The sequence below is a fragment of the Mus caroli genome, chromosome 7 (genome assembly GCF_900094665.2).
Source record: "Mus caroli chromosome 7, CAROLI_EIJ_v1.1, whole genome shotgun sequence".
In the NCBI taxonomy this organism is placed as follows: domain Eukaryota; kingdom Metazoa; phylum Chordata; class Mammalia; order Rodentia; family Muridae; genus Mus; species Mus caroli.
The window spans coordinates 127,725,354-127,731,353 of NC_034576.1; the positions used below are offsets into that span (position 1 = coordinate 127,725,354).

At 44.6% G+C, this 6,000-nt stretch overlaps 1 protein-coding gene across 3 annotated transcripts in view; it reads left to right on the forward strand.

The window, feature by feature from the left end:
• Positions 1 to 6,000, forward strand: part of Kiaa0556 (KIAA0556 ortholog) — a 169,960-nt gene that overhangs the window by 4,483 nt on the left and 159,477 nt on the right. The window lies entirely within an intron of this gene.

Consider the following 6,000-nt stretch of genomic DNA (forward strand, 5'->3'; position numbering starts at 1 on the left):
GTCTGTTTTTCTGTCAATGAGATACATATGATGGTGAAATATTTCTAGACCAGGTGTGGGGATGCACACTATAATCTCAGTGAAATTGTGAGTTCAGGCCTAGGCTAATAGTGCCCCACCACCCATTCCCATCCCCCACCTCTGTCTCAAACAAGGAAAACAAAGTATTCTTAGTGGTAGCTGATGGGATTGGTGCCTGCAGATGGACAGACGACTTGCACACTGTTGCTAAAGAACGGGCATTCTCTCTTCCACTTTACCTTCCCCTTCTCTTTCTCCCTCTCTCCCTAAGATTAGGTCTCCTGTAGTCTATTCTGACCTGGAACTAGATTTGTAAGGGAAGATGACCTTGAACCCCTGATCCACCAGCAGTCTCCAACACAGGATAATCTTTGTAACTAGTGTACTCTTTGTTCAGAAGAAATTTGTTTCCTGTTTTTGTTTTGTTTGTTTTTAATGCTCATGAAGGTAAATGGCCTTGCAAGCATCCTCTGCCTATGAAAATGTTCATCTTTGTATTAAAGTCAAAATTTCTCCAGTGAGATGGTTAAGAAAAAAACAATTGTTCTCGGTCTTTGGGGAACATGATAATTAGAGAACAGCTAACCCCATCAGTGCCATTAGGAAGGATTTTAAAGTTGGTTCATTTGTCTTTGCTGCCCTGGAAGCAAATATTCAACATTTCCCCTGTTGATACCAATCGTTTGCTTAGCAAACTTTCTTAGAGATTAATAATGTCAAGTTGAAATTTTGCCTACCTTGTCTAGATGATCCCAAAAATCAGAGCAGGCAGTGATGAGCCAGGAGGCTTTCCTGTGAGTGCACTGCCAGTCACCAGGGCAGGAGTTCACGTCTTGTGTGGGTGCCCGGTTCCTAGGGATGTTTCTGTTTTTCTTGTTACTTAAAGCAAGCATGAGATCACCAGAAGATTGGTCTTCAGCTGGCAAAATAAATATGTGCCTTCTGTGCCACGTGTCTGCTCTCTTCTTTGCTTCCTCCTTTCTTCAGGTGCCTTTTCTCTTATATCCCTGGATTTACTCTACCCTATCACTTTAGCTTCTAGGAACTTGGCAGATGTGTTCTGCTTGTTTTTATGGCATTTATGGTAGTGATTCAACATCAGTGTTTGTGCAGCAGGATCTAGAGATGGCAAAATGAGTAAGACTGAATTCCATTGAGGGGTATGTGGGGATTCATTTACAACTCTCTCTCTCTGGATAGTGTCTCATGGCATAAGGCTGGCTTTGAACTTACTGCACAGTGAGGATGACTTTGAACTCCTGATTCTCCAGGTTGAGGTACATATCATCTTTCTTAGCTTTGTTGCCATTTTCAGATTTCCCCCACCCCAATCAACCCCGGGGGCTCAGTACCAGCATGTGCTAGGCACTGGGTTTCCTCCCTAATACCACAAAAAGGGAAATGAAAACCAAACAAAACAGATAGAATCTTTTCTGTAAAGGTGATTTTTTTTTAAAAGGACGTTGCTTTAAAAAAAAATGTATGTGTGTGTGTGTGTGTGTGTGTGTAAGAGAGAGAGAGAGAGAGAGAGAGAGAGAGAGAGAGAGACTGAGAGAGACAGAGAGACATAGCACTCCTGGAGTCAGGACAACTGGGCAGGGGGGAGGTGTCTCTCTTACCATGAAAAATAAAAAGTCAGGTCATCAGGCTTGACAGTGAGTGCTTTACCCACTGAGCCACCTCACTGGACTAATGCTCAGTCTTAAATGGAGATGTAAGGGTGAAGAAATGTCTCAAAGGCTGAAAGCACTTGTTGCTCTTCCAGAGAGTTTGGTTCCCAGCACCTGTGTTGGGTAGAGTCACCTCCCATTACTCCAGTTCCAGGGATCTGGCACTATTTTCGGGCCTCTGCTAGCACCTGAAGATACATGGTGTGCACAGACATATGTGTAAATAAAAAATAAAAAGGAGAGGCAGCAAATCAGCTGGTAAGCGTTGCCTTGTAAGTGTAATCAGCTGGTAAGCGTTGCCTTGTAAGTGTAAGAGTCTAGGTTTAACCCCCCAATCCACATAAAATGCTGGTGGCATAGATCCATCCCTAGGGCTTGCTGCCCAGCCAACCTAGCATTCTCAGTGAGCCCCACCAGGGAGAGAGCCTATCTGGAAAGAAAGATCCTGTCTGAGCTGGTGAGATGGCTCAGCAAAAGACAACTGCTGCCAAGCATGGCAACCTGAGTTTGATCTTTAGGACCCACATGGTAGAAGAGAACTTACTGTAGTAAGTTGTTCTTTGCTTTCCATGTGTAAACACACAAACGTATATACACAAAATAAATAGAAATGTAGTTTAAAAGAAAGATGGATAGCCTCTGCCGAAAGACTCGAGATTGACCTCCGGCCTGCAGATGCAGGTGCACACACATGCACCCACACAGGCAAACAGGCACATACAAGAAGTAGCAGATGGATTCTGCATCTCCAAGGCTTCAGAGTAACACTGGAATCAGTCATCCCACAGACGTGTTTATTTGGCTTGTAATTTTTTATATTCTTGCAGTATTTGTCAGCATTGAAAAATGGGGAAATTTCTCAACAACTTACTGGGGTGCTTTGAATATCAAGAAGCTGATGATACTGGACTGGGATTCTGCATGAGAATTACCTGAGAGTTGTCCTTTCCAGTGCCACCTAGTGACCTCATGTCTCTCACTTGCTTGAGACCCCAGTATCTGTAGTCACAATCCTGCTACCCTATGGCTGTGAACACCTATGAAGATCCCTTTGGAGTGTTGCATTTATATTATGCTATAAATAGTACCTGAAAAAAGATAAGATAGTTTCTGCCCTGATGAACTCACAGGCTGTGAGAAAGCTAGACAAATGAATGATGTCAATTCACCATAGGAGTCTAGGAGAGAGCAAAGACCATCTCTCTTCCCAAAGCATTTTGCCCCACTGCTTGCTTTTGTAAATAAAGTTTTATTGGAACACAACTCTGCCCAGTCCTATCCATATCATGAATGGCTGCTCTCTCATGATGCAACGGCAGGGTTGACTGGTTTTAGCAGAGAATATATTGTCTCTGGAGCCAAAATAACTTACTGTTGGCCCTGTCCAGAGCCAGTTTGCCAGCTGCTGCCATAGAGGATCCAATCTGATTTAATTCCTAGATGGCTCAATATGTCACTGTGATTGTGCTCATCTTCTGTTAAACCTAGAAGGCTGTAGAACAGTGAGTGGCTTTAGCAAACTGTGCTGTAGAATGTCACCAGCTTCTCCACCACGAAGAAGCGCTCCTGGGGAAGCTCCCCTGTGGAGCTAACTTTCTATGCTCAGTTTAACTGGCTTTGCACTCACAGGGGGCGACCCTCTGCCTCTGTTCCCAAGTAGGAGAGAGTTGTTGAGAAGGAACAAGGAGCTAATTCTAAGTACTTTAAAACTGAGGAGCTAATGACTGCCAGGTAAGCAGAGCGGCATACACTGTCTCAGAACACAGGAGGCTGAGGCAGGAGTCTTGAGTTTCTGATCAGCCTGGGCTACATAGCCATATTCATCTCAAAAAGCAAAACAAAAGAAGTATGAACTCCCAGTGTCTTGTGGGGATTTGAAAAGCCTGGCCCATGTAGCCACAAGTGACCTATGGATGTGTCACCTTATTTGGAAAATTTCTTCAGCCCCCAACTACGTTGAGACATCCACTCCTGCCCAGAGGTTTTATACTAGGCTGTATTGGGCTCATAGCTATATTTTCTCATTCAAAATTGATTCCACATGAATTCCTGGATGTTCCATTCTCATAATGAGGGGCTTTGGGTACACTGAGGCTGCCTTGTTACTCAGGCTCAGTCCTCTAGTGATGAACAGTAGTATTTTAGGGTTTTGTTGAGTGAAGAGGCACCATGACCATAGATGGCAATGACAACTCTTATAAAGGAAAACACTTCATTGGGGCTGGCTTAGAGTTTCAGAGGTACAGTCCATTATTGTTATGGCAGGAAGCATGGCAGCATGCAAGCAGATACGGTGTTGGAGAAAGAGCTGAAGAGTTCTACATCTTTATCCGAAGGCAGCAAGGAGAGACTGTTCTGCACCCAGCATAGCTGGAACACAGGAGACCTCTATGCCTGCCCCCACACTTCCTCCAACAAGACCACATCTGCTCTAACAATGACACACCTCCTAATAATGCCATTTCCTATGGCCAAGCATTCAAACAAGAGTATATGAGGGTTGTACCTACTTAAACTACATGTGCCTGCCCCGTTAACTTTGGATATGTGCTGATGGAGCGGCTGTAACAGAAACCTTGGCCATGCAGACCTCACAATGTGTGACCCCTGCCTGGAATCCTCTGAGCACTAAGACCTTCTGGCTGGTGGCAGCGGCCTTCAAGAGCCTTCAAGACCTTTCATGACACATAGAGGCCTTCCCTGTAGGCACCTGAGATTTCTCTTGAGCCACTCCAGGCATCTGTCCACTCTGGAGCAAGTCACATTCTTTCCCAGCTTTCTGTCTTGCCTGTGCTGCATTCCTAGCCAGCTACACCCTTTCAAGTCACTCCCACTGTGGTGATAGGCCCTGGCATGCAGAATTACCTCTTCCTGTTGAGGCTTCCCACCAGGCTGTAGCAAGACTGGCGTCATGCCTTATTCCCAGTGGAAGTGGAGACCCACTTTGGTGTTATATGCTGAGGCCTGGCAAACAGATGTTTTCTGGATTATCAATGTAACCTGGGAGAGAAGCTGGAAGAAACTTAATGGCTCTATTCCAGAGTTCCATTTTTGGGGTCTTGAATTGTCTTAGTGCTCAGAGGATTCTAGGTAGGGGTCACAAATTGTGAGGTTTGCATGGCCAAGGTTTCTGTTACAGCTGACCCATTAGAGCCTTGTGACTCCCAAGCCTGCTCTGCATACTCTGGAATCCTCATTTTTTTGTGAAGACCTGCTTGCTAGTTTCACAGAGCATGTGATTTCCTCTGTATATAAAACAGAACTGAGCATGCTACTGCTGAGCTTGGCATGGTGGTGCAGGTCTATAATCCCAGTGTAGAAGGTGGAAGCAGAAGGATTGGGAGTTCAAGGTCAGTCTAGGCTGCATGAGAACCTGTCTAAAAAAATAACAAAACAACACCAATAACAACAAACCCCAAGAATTACCCTCCCAAACACACAAAACCCACACTAACAATATCTCCCTATTTACAGTATTTATAAGAATTATATATGTGCAAAGACCAAGGCAAAAGTCTAGCATGTGAAGTACATTTTTGTTAGCTTCATCAGTAATGATTTTGCTCTCTTGATCTGACATGTGAGCCTTTGCTTTTCTGAAACTTTGCTGAAGGGGCCAATCCCCTAGACTTTGGACTTGATCACAGCTGCAGGGAGCTAACCAGGAAAGGTAGGAGTAGGAACAGGAGGGCCCCTGTGCCATCTGGCAGCTTCTGCTCTTGGCTCCTGAGAACTTTGCCAGGCAGGATGACAGGCCTTGCACACTACATCTTTCAGTTTTCACAAGAGAACAGAACTTTGGATTTTAAGATGTAATATCACCTAAGTTTTAACCATTGGCTGAAAAGATAGTATATTTAAAAACAAAAAATAAAAAACAAAAAGACATTGTGGTGACTAGACAAACATCCATGCCCAGATTCAGCTGCTGAGAGATTCTTGGATCTAGCCTGACCGTTGTTATTTATCTGCTGTGGAGGTTTGCTTACAGCCCAGGGAAGCTGAGGGTCTGATACTGGTGACTTCCAGGGATGGGGCAGTACGCAGGCTGTTTCAGCCTGGCCCCCTAACTCTTCAGATATCTCTATTTATGAACTCTGCCTCTGCATTTTTTGTTTTAAGCTTGCAAAAGCAAGCTATAAAAACCCATAAAAGAGGGTCAAGCCTCCCCTCCCTCTGTGGGTGCTCCACTTCTCCCACCATGCTTCTAACACAGAGGAAGTAGGATTGAGCGTGTGAATTGGACTGGGATATATGTACAAATTCTGACATTAAAAAAATAGCTAGCTCCTTCATCCTACAGCACCTG